General features: G+C 31.8%; 1 long non-coding RNA gene across 1 annotated transcript; it reads left to right on the top strand.

Annotated features, from left to right (window-relative positions):
- Positions 1–11,811: 11,811 nt before the first annotated feature.
- On the top strand, positions 11,812–17,753 carry LOC147907964 (uncharacterized). Its single transcript, XR_015546808.1, has 3 exons — positions 11,812–16,740; positions 17,021–17,217; positions 17,354–17,753. It is a non-coding gene; the product is annotated as an uncharacterized LOC147907964 (long non-coding RNA).
- The last annotated feature ends 2,611 nt before the right edge of the window (positions 17,754–20,364 follow it).

Below are 20,364 nucleotides of genomic sequence, written 5' to 3'. Positions count from 1 at the left end.
ATTTCTAATAATCAGCAAAAGTTATGGCGTTCTAAACTTCGCACGAGCGTTATATGTGAATAACGCTGTAATACTCACTTGACGAATTAATTTGTGGAAACATTTGCTGGAATATCTGTAAAAGCTATTTTTTTTACAATATTATATTTTATATACAGAATAACAATCAAAAAGTTGCTAAAATTAAGTAATTATTATTTTGTAATGAGTGAGCAAAATGAAACGAAATAAAGAACACAGAAAAAATTCCCATAAATGTATATTCTTTTTATACACTATAAGTTAAAATAATGCTTCTTCTATAAAGTTATGTTCAATTAATTTCATTCTGTTCAGTTTCATTACAAAATAAGAGTTATTTAACTTCAACGACTTTCCATTATCACTCTACAAACTATATCACTCAATATAGATAATATTTTCCTATTAGAAACATCTTTATTGCAAAAATAATACTTTTGTGTTATATAAATTAATATAATTATATATTATGTAAATATATTATTAATTATTGATATGTAAAGCAATATCGCGACAGACAATCATCTCTCCTTTATAATTCAAATATGTTCATCATTGTCTTTCAAGTATTAATTTACTTTACTTATATGATTTATTTTTAAAGATTTTATTTGTAAAGGGAGTAGTGGAAAAAATATTTAATACTCTCGATAAAATAATACTTTCAATACTTTCAATAGAATATTTGTAAGAATTATCAATAAAATTACATTTATTCTATATCTCACAACGAAATGGATTTGATGATTAAGATCGACAGGTTGATCGAGTGAAGTAAGATCGAAAGTCATACGTCAGTTGGGTCATCGACCTGTTTCGGGGTTCTTCCGCTTACTCGCTGGTAAAAGTGGACGAACGAGATGTATGAGTGTGGCAACTTACAGTTACAATCAGTTGTCATTTAAAAAACTGACGACTGTGTAAATACATAGTACTATTATGTGCATATATGTATATGATAACGATGCAGAGCAAATAGGCAATGTTTAAAAAAAAATTGAACTATTTATCGGATAACAGTCTGTGAAATGCATGCGTTAAAAACATTCTACAATATAATAATAATTTAAACATGATAATCGTAATTATCGTGATAAGTAAACAGAGGAACATTTTTACATGATATTTCACACATAGAAAAAATTTAATTCTGGTCAAATTTCTAGCGCACTTCGATCCAGGTTGCACTTTGTAAACTATATAGTATGTGCAGTTCCAGGTCATTGGGTCAAGCGTTCCTCATCGATCCGACCTCGCTATTGAAGATTCACTTCTCTCGATTATATTTATTCCTATTTATAATCCGTGTTACTTTTGACTTGCTATATTTGCAAATATTACTTTACAATTTGGGCTGCTTTCTCTTTAAATCTATTAATATGCTAATATGTTTATTATCTTTTAGAATCTTACATCAAGATTCATTTCTATCAATGTATAAAATAGATAAAAAAAGAATTAATCGGTATTAGGGTTATCTTATGTTAACCCACTCGAATGAAGATCATCTTATGTTTGCTTAGGAACATCTCTCTCTCTCTCTCTCTCTCTCTCTCTCTCTCTCTCTCTCTCTCTCTCTCTTTCTCTCTCTCTCTCTCTCTCTTCTTTTTAGATCTGCACAATCAAGCTGAAATACTAAGGCTGCTGAAAATCTTCTTTCCCTGCCTCAGTATAGAACTGAGTTTCGTAGACGTTCGTTTTGATTGGATTCACTGCATCTAAACTTCCGAATGAACTTTCGATGTTAGGGATGCACAATCAATCGATGGATTTAAGAATATACTATTTAAATGCAAATCTCTCTCTCGGTGAATGATTGTCACTAGACTTTTCTTGGTTTGCTTAAGATGGACGCATAAATAGCCTTCATAATCATTCTTTAATATCTATTGCAATATTTCAATGTTAAATTGTAATATTTTAATTTTCTTGCTTATATATATTGTTAATATTTTTATTTTTTTCATTATTTTTTAAAAATATATATGTCTGTAATAAGTTGGTACTAATGTATATTATTGTACGTCTGAGAGGATGTTCCCAGGGCGCTTTAATAAATTTACGCTTTCTTTCTCTCTCTCTCTCTCTCTCTCTCTCTCTCTCTCTCTCTCTCTCTCTCACCCCCCCTTCCCATAATGAGCTTATGAGAGTATATGCGCATATATACAATAAATAAGAAATTCTCTTTTATCAAAAAAACATCTACGAATAATGTCTTTAAAATCACAGCAACGCTGAAAAGTGAAAACTCATGCTTGTCTTAACTTTGCGAAGTAATAACGGTTATGAAATTATGCTTGCAATCGAGTATCTTCTTGCGAATATTTATGCTATATTCTTTCAAGATATTGATCATTTCACTGCAAAAGCTGTCTGCATACAAGTTAAAAGATATAATGCTTATTTCAATGCTCGCAAGTCTTATTAGGAAAACTAGCAGTTTCGCGTATTGAATAACATCGATTACATATTTATAATTAATAGGCGTTTTCTTGAAAAACACAATATACTCAAATATAGAATTTATAAGGCAACTGTACTTATGATAGGCAAAAAAGAGATTTTTTACATGTCCTATCTTTTGGGATAATAAAAAAAGAAAATGCAGCTATAAATTTTTATTTAATGTATGTGTATAAATACAAGGGAAAATAGTTCTGATCAAAATATTTTGTATAACATATTTTCCTGTTTGCGTAAAATTGTTCCTCAAGAAATATGTGTCAGTATTTTTATGAGGGGAATACCCGAATATCCGCCTGTTCGTTCCCTTACTCGTGCACATAGATCTAAACCGATTTCGCGGGTATCCGTTAATTCGAGTCACGCAGAACCATGTATGTGCGATACGAGTACTCGAGGAACCGTGTGTGATACGGGTACTCGTGGAATCGTGTACAATACTGGTGTACCACTTCAATGCGGGTATCCGCTATATGCTACAAATATTTGTGCGTAATTTTGTTAATTTTAAAGATTTGTGTTTTAGAATCGTTTGTAGTTAATTGGTTTAAATTATGTTGTTACTTTTAAAATATTCAACCATAAACGAAAGGAAAATCTTTATAAACGATTTTGAATTAAGATATATTAATAATTTTTCTTTACCTTAAAGTCAGATGATAGTCATTCTTTTAAAAATCTCTATTTTATTATGAATTGAATTACAAACAATTGCGAACGAAATATTTTATACTATACTCATTTTATTGAAAACTTTGTTAAGATTCGGCTACCAAGTTTACAACAACAACTTCAATTTATTATAGATAATTTTTATTATAGATAATTGTATTCTATGTATATATTCTATAATATATAGTACCTGAGCCGAATGAGGCCCACTTAATTTATTTTATTTTTTTTAAATTCTATTTATGAAGATATTGAAATATATATAAATTAAGTGAGAATGAAATCTTCATTTCGTTTATTTTTAAAAGTAAAATATATTTTTTGTATATTTTTAAAAAATATGTGTAAATAAATAAAAACAAAATTTTATTAACTCTGATTGGGTTTTATTACATGCATATGAATATAATAAGGCCCAAATCAAAAGTAAATTAAAAATAAACATTATCTTTTTAAATTAGTTTTAAAATGATTATTAATCATAGAAAAGAAATTCTTACTCTACTCTCAAATATTACAATTATCTTTAATTTTGTTTGTAATTAACTCTTTAATCTTTGGACATTTCTAGCAATTTGAATGTAATTTGGCTTCTTAAAGGATAGCAGCATTGAAAATCGTTATTTTCTGTGTAAACTCTACACATAACAAACAAATAATAATAATCACATAAGTGGGCCTGATTTAATAAGTAAGGAAGAGTAGCCTAAATCGGACCGTATGTGTGTGTAAATAGGACCTTTTTAATTTAAATGAATACAATTAAGCAGATTTGTGTGCTATTTATAATGTAAAGTCTTTATAAGACATCGAACACGTGACAGCAGTTCGACAGTTGATCTCTCTGTCATAACATTCATGGAATAGATGCAAATATGTATTTTCAGCAAATATGTATTATCGCGCGAAAATTGATTTTTAAAAAAGGAAATCCTTATAAATCATTATTTAAAAAAAAGATGTAAAAATTTGAAAGATAATTGATTTAAGATAATTAAAGAGTATAGAATTCAAAAATTTCAAGCGTTTTGTGATCACTTTTGTGGTTTATTGTAAAATTTCTTCCAAAGTTCGAAAGGACCTGTGTCGAAATCGTATCTTTTTTGAGGTGTTCAAATCGGAGTACAGTAGAGTACAGTACAGTAGATCAGTACAGTAGATAACTTATAGGTCTGGTTGTTGTACTGGTGATCGGCCGACCAGATCTCGTCCAAAAAATTAAATCAGTAAAATATCACGAGGTATCAGACTCAGAGATTGATTGACTTTTATCGATTTCAATTCTAATAATATAAACTGTCAGTAATTTTTTTTTCTACAAATAAAATAAAATTTTTATCTTTGACTGTCAAATTGATCATTTTTATTCAATATTAATAAAAATACATTAAAATATTAAAAAATTTTATCTAAAAGTCCATAAAATAAGAGTGTCCAATTTGAAACCAACGGACTGGAAAAAGCGTTTTTACATTTTCCATTATTCGGTTCATAGGTGAGATATACGTTAAAATGGTCTAAAGCAAAAATGAAAGGAATTAAATGATCTTGTCAACGGCACCTTTGACTTTACGATCCGACCTTATTTACGTTTTATAGAGAGCAAAAATTGCAAATAAGTCCGATTTATCCCCTTTACGTTGTTACGTTGTTATGTTTAAAAAAAATACTTATACTTATTTTAAAAAATTGAGAGAGAGATTTACTAATTACTTTCCGTAGATAGGAAGTTGAATAATATTGTAATGAATTATCATAAATTATGAAACATTGTATACTGGTAATTTTAAAACACCGGATTATTATAAAAATGGCTCGTACATACAAGTTTTTGTTGTGTTAAACAAACGTGTTGCTACCAATTCCGATTTTTTAATCTCTTTTTATCTACTTCCTATGACACATCTTTTAAGCATATATTGCAAGCGTAAAACGAGTTTTAAAGTAATAAATTTAAAAGTGAGCTTTATTTAGTACTGGGATCTTATTCGGCTTAGGTACCTTATAATATTTCGTTTGCAATTGTTTGTAGTTCAACTCGTAATAAAATAGAGATTTTTAAAAGGATGATTAACATCCGACTTTAAGGTAAAGAAAAATTATTTACATATCTTGATTCAAAATCGTTTGTAGAGATTTCCCTTTCGTTTGTAGTTAAATATTTTAAAGATTACAATATAATTTAAATTAATTAACTACAAATAAAATGAGAATCACTACAAATGATTTTAAAACACAAATCTTTAAAATTAACAAAGTTACGCACAAATATCTGTAACATATAGCGGATACCCGCATTGAGGTGGGTACCAGTATTGTACATGATTCCACGGGTACCCGTATCATATACGGTTCTACGAGTACTCGCGGAACCGGTCCAGATCCGTATGCATGGGTAACGGATCCGCGGGCGGGTATCCGAATGTTACGTTACTCGGTTTCTTTTCCGAGTTCTAATTTTGATTAGAGCTCCTGATACTCCTTTCATACATATATACACACGCGCGCGCGTGTGTGTGTGTGTATAAAACAAAAACAAATATTTAATTTATACATGTCTTCCTTATATATAAATAATATTCACATTCTTGTCATATCATTCTAATTGAATATATTGTAATTGATAAGCATTGATTACTTCAAAACTTCTTCATTGCTAGATTTCTTGTAAATATCTAACGTCGCTTGCAAATACTCGAACAAGAGCAAACGCGTTTGACGATAAGCGCCAGACAAAAAAACCACTCTAAAACACGCCACTTTATAACAGAAGCAGAATAACACGAGATGGAGTAAGGGGGCGCAGATCTGTGGATAGTGGGCGAGGGAGGATGATGGGAGGTAAAACCAGGGCGTAAGTATTGATCCCGTGTCCGCGTCTAGGCGGTTGACACATTTACCAAAAGATACGCGTGATCTAGTTTCAGTAGAAGATAGCGCGAGTTAGAGCAAAAAGAGAACACGTAGACATTGATAATAGTATTAACAAACCTGACGAGTTAACAAAATCTTCGAACGTATTACAGATATAAATGCATGCGTTTAAATTTAAAAAAAGCTACTTAAAAAAAATGTTTCTATCAATTTTCAGTACATACTGCAAAACTCTCTACTATAAAAATGCCACTGTTTTATTCACAACTTATTTTTTCATGAAAAGAGTAATCACAGAAATATATAAATAGCATATTCGTAAGGAGATCCTAAAGTGTAACTCGAACTCCGATAAGGTCGCTGTTTTACCGATAAAATACGACACATCGACATATCTTTATACTGGGTGATCCGAAATTCACGAATTCGGACTACAGGACATGATACTTTATGTTAAAACAAACAACTTTTTCCTGTGGTAAAATTACATTCGATAAATAATTTTTGCGTTTACTCGTATAACTTCAACTTGTTCTCCTGCAAAAACTTCTCTCTGTTAGACGCAATTTTGCAAAAGGAAAAAGTTATTTCTTTTAGCATAAAGTATCATATCCAGTACTCTGACTTCGTGAATTTCGGATCACCCTGTATACTATTACATAAATATCGCACTTATACATACAAATTTTCTAACTTTAATCTTTAATCTTTCGTATTAAGTATCTAAATTTAATTCTAAATACTCAATATTGATTGTTCATGTAATATCTCTAGTCCAAAAATCAAGATTGTTTTATATGTACGAAGTATAAAGCCTGTTTTACAATATGCTTTTTGTTTCTTGCCTTTTGTTATTTTTTACATCTTATCTTTTTGTTTCTTATCCGGTTTTATATCGCCCGAGATAGAAGTTAACGGACTTCGAAAGAAACAAGAAATACGTAGTAAAAAATACAATTGTTAATAAAAAACGGTTACAAAGGAGAAAAAAACGAAAGATAAAAAACAAGAAACAGGAAACAAAGAGTACATTATAGAATAGGCTTAAAATTCGTATATAAAGCAAACATTATTGCGAGTCGACGTTAAAAGTCGGTAACAAAACTGTAATTTGCTTTTTTTCATTAAGTTTTTGTCATTAAGTCGACCAGTTTGGATTATATGAGAAAAGAAATGGAGAAGGATTTTTTAATCTGTAAAGGCAATTAGAAAAATACTTGTTTGAAAAAAATTGATAAAATAGATTCACTAGGATCCCCTTAGATGCATTTATACAGGATGTTCCACTTAAATCGACTATCTGAAATACCTCACTTATTTTTGATGATATAAAAAAATGTTCCAAATAAAAGGAATTGTTTGTAAAAGGATATACAATATTTGGTCATGTTTTTTTTCTATAAGGAGGCGTTAAAAAGATATGAAAGTTACTTCCACACTTTCTTAAATGAAATTGTATAATTTTTTTTACACAATGTGATTCCTTTAATTATTCTGCATATTAAGATATCTGAGTATTAAAAGGTAGAGGTATCAAAAACCGATAGTTTACAAGATATTTTATGTTTTATTCCGGCATATATTGACGTTAAATAACTCGTAAACTATTAATTTCTTGATAATTCTTAATACTTTTATGAACAGAATAATACGATGAATCAATTGATGTTAAGAAAACACATATTTGCTTTAAAAAAATATATATGCAAAATGGATAATTTTTTAAATAAGTATCTACTTGTTTTCTTCAACTGATCCATCAACTGATTCATCTCATTATTCTGTTCGTAAAAGTATCAAGGTACAATTATCAAAAAATTAATAGTTTACGAGTTATTTAACATTTTATGTCGATAAATGCTAGAATAAAGTATAAAATATCAAATTATTGGTATTTTGATATCACTATTTTAATACTTTTATATGCAGAATAATTAGGGAAATCATATTGTGTAAAAAAAATTATACAATTCCGTTTAAAAAAGTTGAGGTAACCTTCATCTTTTTGGCGCCTCCACTCAGAAAAAAAAACATGACCAAAATACATCCTCCTCAAAACAGTTCCACTTTCATTTGAAACATTTTTTTATATCATCAAAAATAAGCGAGATATTTCAGATGGTCGATTTAAATAGGCCACCCTACATACGTATATATAATTTTAAATATTTTAAATCGACACCCGTTAAAAATAATTTTTTATATTTTAAATTAATTTGATAACTCCAATTGTAACATATAATTTTAATTAACACTAATTTCAAAATGTATTGATAAATATTTATTTGAAGTTGTGTGTATAGTATATTTTTTTTCTAACAAAATAATAAAATCCAGCATATTATTGAATTGAATCACTTTGAATCTATAGAAATTATTATTATTGCTCTAGGAATGTAAAAATGTATGAAATCCTAATCTGTATCCAGAGAAAGCTCCGCCTCTATCAGTTTTAGAATTATTGCCAAATGGGTCAGTATATTGAAGTAATATCTCTGATTACTAACCTCTTATACCGCAGTTCCTCCCTACCACCCAACGACTAAAGCCCATGGCACATACTTATAAAAATGTAAGGCAGTAAGACGTAAGCAGTAAGGAAATCGTAACATTGGATTTGCTACTGGCCTTACGGTCTCTACTGCGATTGGCCAATTTGCTTACTGCTTTCGTGTTTTTCTTGTATGTGCCATAAGTTTAAAGATTTAGAATAATTTCAGCGCATGCCACAAAGCCAAGATATTGTGCTATCGTTCATAATTCCATTACATTATATTCAATTACATCAAATCGAATCGAATTCGAATTGAATCATTGAAACATAATTTTTAGTTAATAACATAATTGTTAGACTGAATTATGATATATAAAAAAAGAATTCTCTGTGTAAGAAAAATAATGATTATAATATAAAATTAATTTTAATATATCCAATATTGGATAAATGTTTAATATAAAACTGATAAAATATATTTTACTTACAATTTGACGATAGAACACGAGAGAACACAGAACATGTAAAAAATTGTAAATAAAACTGAAATTACAATTCAATGAAAAAGAACAAGAATGCAAGTCCTAGTAAATAAATGAGGAAACTAAATTGAAAATTATAATACATATATAATAAGTGAAATATAGTGCTTGATGTATCGTTTCGAGATAATATGTTCTAATATTGTATTTTTAAATAGTACATTTTCAAATTAAATGCAAGTAAAGAAAATTTTCGTAATTTATACAATCCCTCTTTCGCCTACAATTCCGTTCGCATTGTGTCGTAACGCGGTATAGAAACACGAAGCTAGGATACTGTTTGATCAATACTTCAAGGCTCGTCACAGTCATCGTGCTAGTCTTTGTGCACATCAATAGAGCAAGGGCAAACAAAATACAGAACAGATTATGTGAAGAAAAATTTATGGTAATAATAATAAACCGCACAACATATCAGAAAATGGCGTCCAGTAATGACAATTTTTTTATTAAGCATTATTACTTTCAAATAAATTGTTCGTTCATTTAGAGAATATAGGCGGTGCACAACAATGATATATAGCAATACTTAAAATTTCTAGCAGTAAAATCAGCGATAAAAGGAAAAGCTGTAGCTATTCATCGAATGTAACATGTGGTGTGGGACACGTGCTGAAAGGTCGATGCCCTTCACCCGGATTTTATTTGATTCTCTTCCTTCCCATTCTTCCATAGATACACTCGCTTACTTTAAAAACTTCATAGACATCTAATAGGATATATAAGTTTTTTTATTCAAATTATGTCAATATTACGAAAGTTTAGAAAAACATACAGGTTTAACGGATCATCTTACGTCATTGTTTCTTGTCTATTGTCGTGTTTATTATGAAATTAAAAACATATATTTATTATAAAATTGGAATGTGATTGTATGCGCGCGCGCGTATATATATATGTATGCAATGAATAGTGCAGGAAATATTGTAAAATAAAATCGCATCTTCAAGTTCGATGAATTTTATCGCATCTACATTCGTAATTATAGTATTGTAATTATAGACAATTTACGTGAGAAATTTTTCAGTGCGAATGCACTTCGGTCGCTCATAATAAAAGTCACGTAAATGGTCCGCTATTAATAGGAATCAGCCACACCTATTTGTTTTGCGTTTAGAAGAGTCAAGTGCAGCCGGCTGGTCATTCGTGCCAACAATTCGTTAAAAAAATTTCTAGGCACATACAATGCACTTTTTCAAATATTACTTGATATTTTATTAGGTGTTGGAATTAATTCGTAGCGTTTTACAAGTGATGGGAAGTACTTTCATTAATGTATTTTTTAATGCTCATGTGAAATAAATAACATTCTTTCATTAAAAAACGCTACGAATTAATTCCAACACCTAATATAATTTTATAATATTAGTGAAATTGATTGATAATTTTCAAAAAATTAAAGTATAATCAAAAGAGCATATAATTGATTAAGTTACTATAATCCAGCTCAATATCGTTTCAAGGAACTGAATCATAATGTTTATCAAGCATCACGCACTTTCTTAGAATCAAATGGCAATTATGGTATACGCTATTGATGATTGATGTGCTTAGTATAGAATTATCATAATCTCTGCATATTTTTATTTACTAGATAATACTGGCATTTCAGGTACTGAATGACTCGCTATTCTAAATATAAAGTTTGTTAAACTTATACAAATTGTGTTAAATATTTTTTGCAATAAATTATTTACGATTTTTATAATACTTAATAGCATAAAATCGTTAACAGTTTTTTAATGCTTATTTAAGCAATAATATTAAATTGCTTATCAATTTAATTTGTGATATTACTCCAGCTTCAATAAACTCCTGTTTAGGAATGTGTTTCAAGTCTGACAAATAATCGATGCACAATTAACTTGAACTGGAAATTGAATGAACTCATAAGAAATATTATTGACTGAGCATTTTTTATTTATGTATGTTTATATAGATTGATTTTTTTCGAAATTCGTATTATACGTACATATATGTATATGTCACACACACGCATACACACACACACACACACACACACACACATGTTTTATATGTATATATATGTATTTATGTATACACATATATATACATATATATATATATATTTAATAATATTTGATAATAATCGATTTATCGTGCGAAAGTAGAGTTATCGTCTCATTCGAAGAAGCCAACAAATGTACCCCAGGGATTCTCGTTACTCGTTTCGCTCCTTTGTTACACAACCGACATTCTCAGCAACTCGGTCAACTATCGACCCTACCAAGAGCTCACTGTTCCCGTTCCATTTTCTTCTGTCTTCTCACACACTGTTACTCCCTCCTTCCTTCTTTGCTGCTCCCACACTCTCTCTCTCTCTCTCTCTCTCTCTCTCTTCTTCATGATTCCCCTCGACTTCTCTATGGTACCTAGGCATGTCTCTTTCCATTACTTGCTCCGTTCACTCATCTTCCTTCGCCGCATCTTTTTTATTTCTTTCGCTCTCTTTTTATCACTTTCAGTTCCAATTCTTTTCATTTCTCTCCCCGCCTCAATTTTGTCTCTTGTCTGTTTTCATCAATATCACTATTCTTTTCTCACTCTATCTATTAATCAATTTTTTCTATTTATCCTGTTATCCTATTTGTTTTCTTCCATTCTATTTTAAACATTTTTATTCGTCATTCTCTTTTTTTTCTTCTTTAATTATTTTGTCATGTTCTTTTGTCTCTATTTTATTACCGAGACTATTTCTTTCGCACTTGACAAAGTGGAAGCCCACGTGCTTCTAGTACCTTAATCACATGAGGGTAGGACACGTGGTATTATACAATAATAGGAATAGAAAGACGTGTATTTTCCACGTTAGTCTAACAAAATACTAAGTAAAACAAATCTCAAGTCTCATTTATCTTAAAAAGTAATTAGTTTATGCTTCTTAAAATTGATTTATATATATATATATATATATATATCGTAAAAAAGAATATATTTATTTCAAATATAACATATAAATAGGAAATGGTACATAACATTTTCTTCTGTATAATAATTCATGAAAGAAAAGACAAAACAATTTCGTGAAGAAATAACAATAATATATACAAACATATGCACATAATATTTTCTTTAACTTCATTGAGATCATGTATACGAATAAAATGCACATTGCGGAAATGTTGGCGAAATATTTGTCAGGTTTATCTGATTTATATTTGTCTTAACCCTCCACCGGTAATGTTGAACTTTAAGGGCTGTACAGTGTACTTACGAATTCTAGTTGATAAAATCTAAAAAATAAATAAAATACAATTCAATTTTTATAATAATTAAAACTCGCTGTTAAAGTTTTCGCAAGTATGTAAGAATTTGTTTAAATTTTTATACAGGAACAATATAAAAATTTGCATTGAAGTTTGAAGCTCTAACAATAAGTGTAGACAAAGGATGAAAATTTTATATTACCGACGGAGAAATGATGAATTATATCCATCTCAAAACTGAGATACTTTCTTTGTAAAAAAAATTACAAATTAAATTCCATATTATACTGTTACAGTCTGAATCCGAGTATATACTATCTCTATTTATTTAAATTTTTTAAGCTGTTAATGCCCATTACTTAATATATATGAAAAATATTAATCTTTAATTTTAAAAAATTCGATCGAATTGATGAGAAAGAATAAACAAGAACTCGCTTCAGAAAGTTCGGGAACATTATGTATTACAAAATCACGACGAGTCGGGCATTCCGATTACGACACTCCGAGGAAGAACTGCGAAGACCGATAAGGAAAGAAAGAATACGAGGAAAAGAAAAAAAAAGATAAGTAACAGCAGAGGTGAACGGGACAAATCCATGTGAAGATTTGCACGAGTGTGCTTACGTAAGCATGCGTGTAGATAAGAACGTGCTTATCTAAGGAACGTCGCCATGCGCGAGTAACCGCGTGCCGAAGTATGAAATATCATAACGGTGTGATTTCCAAGAGACAAAATATATCTTTAGTATGGGACGATTTTGATGAAAGAGGAAGTCAAATCGTGTATGTACAATGTATGTACGCGCGCGCATCAATATACGTATATGAACATGTGTGTGTGAGTGTTCACTAATTCCTCTCTTTTCCACTCTTTTAGCATATATTTGTATTTAATAAATAAAGTCTCGCGATTAATTTTTATTCTTATTTTTCGTAACTGCATTAATGAAAATAATAAGTATATCAATATGTAATAGATGTAGGAAAGAACAATAGAGAGTACGCGGTGTTAAGGACAACGAAAAATATCATAAGGTCGTATGAGTAATTAAAGGTTTAATATAGAGATGAAACGTAATATATGTAGTTGGCGCAACAGAGTTGCGTACACAGAAAAATATTCTATTGCTAATTGTAAGAAAAGTGATTACAGAATTTATTTTCAATAAATTTAATTTCTTTCTTTCGAGTAATGGTTATATCTTTAACAAAGAATATTTTTTTGATAATAATCTTAAAATATATATATTACAAATTTTTAAAAAATTCATTACTAATATGTACTCCAAACAAGAATTTATCTTTTTTTGAAGAATATTTGATAAAATTGATCGAAGAAATGACTTTGTATAATAAGCAAATTGAATTTGTTTTAATTTAATTTAATAATTTAATAATTGATTGAAGTATTAAACTTTTTAGGGGGATTCAGAAGATATTTTAAATTTGATGTTTTTTTGTGATGAACTTCTAATAGATTTACATAGACTTACTTACATAGACATGCGATATATGAACTTTTGAAATCAATACTTGAAACAAAAGTAATTTAATTATTTGCGTGCAGTATGTATTTTTTTGTGTATAGGTTTATTTACTGTTGTTACATTTTTTACACATCAAAAAAAATATACTTCAGAAAAAACAGTTGACTATTTTCTTAGTTCCTGTATCGATAATCTCGATATTATTTGACATACATATATTACTGTTTTTTTTTTCACTAATTCATTTTTAATTTATTGCTTCTTATCTATTTTAATTTACTCCGATATTTTATCATTTATATTTCTTTGATTTTATTTCATCTTAATTTCAATTTCACTCAATATTATTCTGTAATAAGTATTAATACTCTAAATTTTAATTATTTCAGATAGTTATTAATAATTAATAGAAAAACGATATATCTATTTTGTCAAGTTTCCACAGCATCTATCTTGGCTTGATTCTTGACCTAAGAAATGTACACTATAAATAATATAAATCGTGAAATTTAATCATCAAAGTTGATTATACATCTTTTTGCCTGATCAAGGGCTGTACGTTGATTATATCGGTATATCACAGCAACAGCCCTTGTATTCTGTAACTCGTTACGATAATAATATTGTTATATTGTCGTTGTGCAAGATTTTATACATGATAAAAAAGCTACGCAACGAAATATAACGATATCATTACTGTCATAACGAGTTGCAGATATATAAATGCGCAATCTCAGTTATTTAACATATCTATCATTGTAATTAGGATAATCATATTTGAAAATTAACGTATCTACTCTTATTAGATTCGTTACTAAATTCGAAATCATCTCATATCATTATTCTATAGCAAAAATAGAATATCACTTTTTATTCTAATCCCCTTTTCAATATTTTGTCTGGTATATTTAAATATCTCATTCCTGATGTAAGTGAAAAATAGGTTGTGCTCGCTCGTGTTCTCCTCTAGTTGCCTACTACATGAGGTAGGGTGATCCAATTGGGGTTCGAATAGCCCAACGTGGTGGCCTCCCCTTTGAGTTCCCGCTGCGATCAATACTCACGCCACGATGCCAAAGCCAAGCCAAGCTACCGCCGATTCTCCATACTGAGGTCTTCGTGATGCGAGAATGTCCTTGACAACGATATAAATTGCCGTCGTGAAGTCTCGCGACTGTAGAATACGGTAGAATGCAAAGGTCGTATCTAAATCTACGCTATAGACTACATTATCGTTAACTTTTCCGTAATAATATCGCGCAACTAATAGTTTATAAGTTATAAATATAGTAGAATATGAAGAGAACAAAAATCGAACATTATAATTTAATTTTGTCACGACGTGACTACGTTGGAGCGTTGCGTCACGCATGGTTCAGTATATCGCATTCACTGTCTTGCGAGGAAGAGGAAATAAAATTATCCTCTGATAACCTCTCTCTTTTTTTAAATCTCTCTCGACTATCGTGTGCATGCACAAATGTTATGCTAGATAATTATAACGAAAAAGCTTGATTTTAATAAGATAATATTTTACTAATATGCTCAAAGAGATTTCTTTCACAAGTTTTCTGTACTCTTCTAACTAGATCTTCTTTCCTGGATTCTCCACGATTATTCGAGCCGCATATGTTTCAAAAGTAGAATAATAAAAAGAAAAAAAAGAAAATTTTTACCGCGCAACATATTCTTTTTGAGTCACCCTATATATGTATATACGCGCACGCGCATCTATCGAGCAACGGGAAGCTCCCATCCGCAAACGAGCGCGCGAACACACATACGCATACAAATATCCGATCCAAGCGTACAAAGAGCGCGCACGCACACACACACACACACACACACACACACACACACACACACACACACACACACACACACACACACACACACAACACACACACGTAACGACGCGCAGAGACGACAAAGAAAGAGCCCTAGCGACCAGCAATGCGGCAACAGCGAGCGCCTGCGCGTCACTCTATGTGAGTCAAGGACGACACGTGCGGCTACGAACGACCTACTTATATCTCTGTCGCTTCGTGCGCGATCGCTTCGATACACGAACTTTCCCGAGCGCAGAAATAGGACGGTCGGCGAGTCCCGACATTTTACGGATCAGTCTAACCCTTCCTCTTTTCCCACCTTCCAATCGTACCATGCCGCGATTAAACGCTACCGCTATCAGATCGCCTTAACCCTTTCGAATGCCTCGCTATCATTACAGTTAACGTTCGATTCTATTAAGTTTTTGCACTCGGATGTAAAATTTATTTTTCTTTTTCTTTTGTAAATTGCATACACATAAATACTACATATAGTAAATATGTGTGTGTGTGTGTGTGTGTGTGAGTATATATTTATATGCAAGATAATAAATCCCACATTCGACATGTAGCTTACACGTATACATACGCTTATATACATATGCGTACGTGCATATGTATACATGTTCGAACATGCGTTTGCACGCAAGTAGATAAATATAGAATAAATATTTAAAATATATTTATTTAGAAGAAGTAATATTTTTTTCTATTTTAAATTCAGATATACTGAGAGTAAGATTATTCGATTACACATACAATTGCAGTAATTCATTGAGTGATCGAGTTTAACAAAAATTTTCGTAAAATAATTGTTCGAATATAAGAATAGATAGTATCAATTTATGTCACTTTCGTTTAATTATTTAATTATTAAATAATGTTAATTGTTTGTTAGCTTCATCGCTCATTCAGCAACCATTGAGCGTTACATAACACGAGATAATAAAGCATTTCTCTCTCTCTCTCTCTCTCTCTCTCTCTCTCTCTCTCTCTCTCTCTGTCTAGTAAAAAAAACACGTATTGTCGGAACGGTTGATCATGGAAAACCAAATACATATTCCACAATTAATTTTTAAGAAAAAACATCACAAAAAGTAATACGATATCCAAATGTTTTCGACATAGGTACACATTTTACCGTATTACTATTTTCATTATCAATCATCTTTGATGTGGTTAAGTTTTGTTTTGAATTTTACGTTAAATTAAGTTTATTTTTGTAAATTTAGTTTCAAGGAGAATAATACATACATCACACACTTTAACTGTTCATTACGGAAATACTTTTCCTTTTTAATTATTATAAACGTTATTCATATTGAAATCGTTTTTCTTATCGATTAATTGCTACACGTATTGCTATACATAGAATAATTAAAATTTAGATATTCTTAAATATAAATAGAGATCAACATGAGGATTCCACGTTTAGGGAGTGGCGGAAATCTCGACAGCCGGGGCCGCGGCCGTCGAGATGCCCTAGATGCAGAACCAGGCAAGATCGATAGAAAAATGGGTCAAAGGTTCGGCCACCGCCTTTGCTATTAAATGATCGCAAGCGTTTTGCGATAAATTGAAAGGATTTAGGAAGATATAGGAATGGTGAGAAAAAAATAAAACATGCAAAATTATCTTCTTTTATTCTCGAATCATTACGTGAAAAGCATATATTGATAAAATAAAATTATAAATTATTTCGTCACGAATAAGCATGCAAAATTTTTATTTTCCATTATAGTTACAGATTTAACGAATGTGATTAAAATAAATTTTTCACATTCGATACGAACGATGTGTATGAATTAGATTAGAAAACAGAAAGAATATACATATATATATTAAATTTTTCATGAGAAGAGCAGTGTGATTTTTAAAATACACGACTACGGGGGAAAAAAAAATACGAAAGAATTTAAATGGAAAAATTGACTTTTTTGTTGATAAATATCACGTCGCATTACACGCACACATATATATATATATATATATATATATATATACAATAAATGTACGATATATTATATATACGATGGTGGATAATACATATAAATATATTATAAATCGAATATGATATATTGAAAAATAAAAGTAGAGAAAATCTTATAGAGAGGATTGTCGGTATTCTATTTCAAAATTCTGCAAAGGATGTAAATACAACATCTAATCTTGTCTATGATGCGATACAAGTTTTACATAACCAATCAATCTAGTGACTCGAATGTACGCATGGCCGCATAGGATACGATTGGCCCATAGGAGATAGAGGATCGTAGCACTATTCGCAGCAGTCCGCCTTTGGAGTCCAAAGGCGAACCGTACAGCTCGATCTTCCGCTGTTTCTTTCCGTTCCCACCCTAAGCGGCATAAGTAGCGGGTTCTCGCGCGGCCAGGGCGGCCAGCCGTTTCTCGCAGTTTCTCGCAGTTTCTCGCAATTTCTGTTCGGCTGTTGTCATAGAATCGTACTGACGAGAGTGAATCTATGTCCACGTACGATATACACGCGTTAACGATATATACGCTGATACACGCCGCCCATACATAGCTCGCCGAGGATGGAAATATTGCGCGAGCGCGTGCAAAATGTGAAAAGCGCGCTCGCGCTCTCTCGTATATAACGATGCGCGTGTATAGGAACACTAGGAACCGTATAGGAACGGAGAGGGAGTGAAGAAGGAAAGAAAGGGGAGGCGGGCAAGCCGCCAAGTGTGCAACATTTCGCGCGCGCATTTAGCGTGTGTCTGTACGCCTGTCAGCCAATGGCGACCCAAGTAGCAACGGCGTCCGACCAATGGTAGCAAGCGACTGTCCTCTTGCGAATGCGCGCCATTGTCATCGCCGGATGCGGCCGATCGTGGTGAATGGTGGGGTAAAGACTGAGAGTGCGGTACGGGCTACGCGCTCGAGCGCATTCTCGTTCGTCAGAGCTCGTTCTCGGATTCGGTTGTGTTTCGCCGTTCGCGTCAGTCTTGATCCGTACAAGTTCTATCCGTCGGCGCCTAACGTTTTCGAATGGCCGTTTTACGCGTGCGAGAAAATCGATTCACCATCCATCCATTTTGGACAGAAAACTAACGGAAGAGTATTTACAGTATTTTTCTTTGGAGTTTTCCAAAAATCTATTTTTCGAAGACTCGAAAGAAAAAGTGCGGATATTAATACTGAGTTCTCTGGATTCTTCGCTGGAAGGAAATCCAGTAGAATCTATTTAATCAACATTGCACCAGCATACGTACCCAAGACTAGCTTCCCGAAACTTATCTGTTTTATTTTAGTAACGAGAGAGCTGGATCTCTCTTATAGTTTGGCTTTACTCTTGCCTAATTATTTACTTGTCTAATTATCAAGAGGAATTAATATTTTCAAAAAACAATCAAGATCATGAAAAGAAAACCTAGTATACTAAAGAAAAAATTAAAAATAAAAGTAAATCGAAAAACGGGAAGCCGAGAAGGTAACATTGTGTCGTAAAGATACAAACGTCCATTTTAAAAGAAGAGGAACCAACAGAAATAGGCGCCGCCTATACGAGTAATGTTGCACGAATCGCAATTTCTGCGTGCGTGGCGTGACCGGAAGCAAGACTCGTGCTTGACTTGAATCGTGCCGATTACGCGCTCGACCTCGTACATATTTTTGGATTTGATTTTTTCCTGTGTGTGAGTATCAAGATGATTTGTCAGTCGACGAAAGAAATTCTGTTCTCAAGATTGAAGGGGAAAAAAGAAGAGAGATTTAACGCGCGCGAGAAACAGAGAGAGAGAGAGAGAGAGATATCACCGTACTTGCCTCCTTCTCTTTGCTTGTGAAAGCAGAACTCAGGGGAAAAAAAAATACGCGACCCATTGATTGCGACTGACCTATTTACCGCAACCTTTGGACTCTTTCTTTCTTTTTTTCCCCTCTCTTTCCATCTCTACTTCCCGCGCAAGTCTGGTATCATCGAACATTTCCGCTCAAAGATCGCGCAATCAGTGCAGGCAGTGCAGTGAATAGAGATCTAGCAATCTATCTTTGTGGATTTTGTTTTACGAATGCTCGGAACTGTATTATGAGAAAGGCTGAAAGCTATTTTAATGACAGCTTTCCTTCATTTTTCGGATTATTGATTGACGATTACAATTTTTCAATTTTGCAAATCTTAAGTACAATTAATGTTGTTTTTAAGCTTCACATTTCGTACTTTGTGAGTTTCTTCGCGAATTTCTCATTTTACAAATCGTATATATATATATATAAAATCTATGAATTAATTTTTAATATTTGGACCGTATTCTAAAATGTTTCCATTTTTTATGTGCACGCAAGATTCTACTCTCCTATTATAGATGAAATTTATTTCTATTTTCGCATGTGTATTACAATAAAAAGAAATTCGAAGAAAAGTAACAGACGGGAAAAGGCGGAAAGAAAATGAAAAAAAAAATGGTGGTCCATCATTGGTGCCGTGTGTTCGCGATCCTTCTCTCGTTCTCTCTTTCTCTTATTTTCGCACATTGTCGCTCACTCGGTCGACAAAGATGGCGGCCCCTTCTCTCTCTTTAGTCGACTCAGCAAGAGACTCGGCGAGAGGGGCTGAACTATGTGACGCAACTGTCGTTGTCACGTGACCGCGCTGTAGCTCCGACTTGCTGGGCCAGTGTGTGATCTAACGTTTGTTACGGCGGCCGACTGCAGAGAATACATATCGAAGAACGCAGCAGGAAGCAACGGAGGACGGAACGGCTCATCCCAGCTACTTTTCTTGTCTTG

The sequence above is a fragment of the Acromyrmex echinatior genome, chromosome 11, assembly GCF_024713525.1.
Source record: "Acromyrmex echinatior isolate Ae372 chromosome 11, ASM2471352v2, whole genome shotgun sequence".
Lineage (NCBI taxonomy): Eukaryota > Metazoa > Arthropoda > Insecta > Hymenoptera > Formicidae > Acromyrmex > Acromyrmex echinatior.
This window is presented reverse-complemented; position numbering and strand designations above follow the sequence as displayed.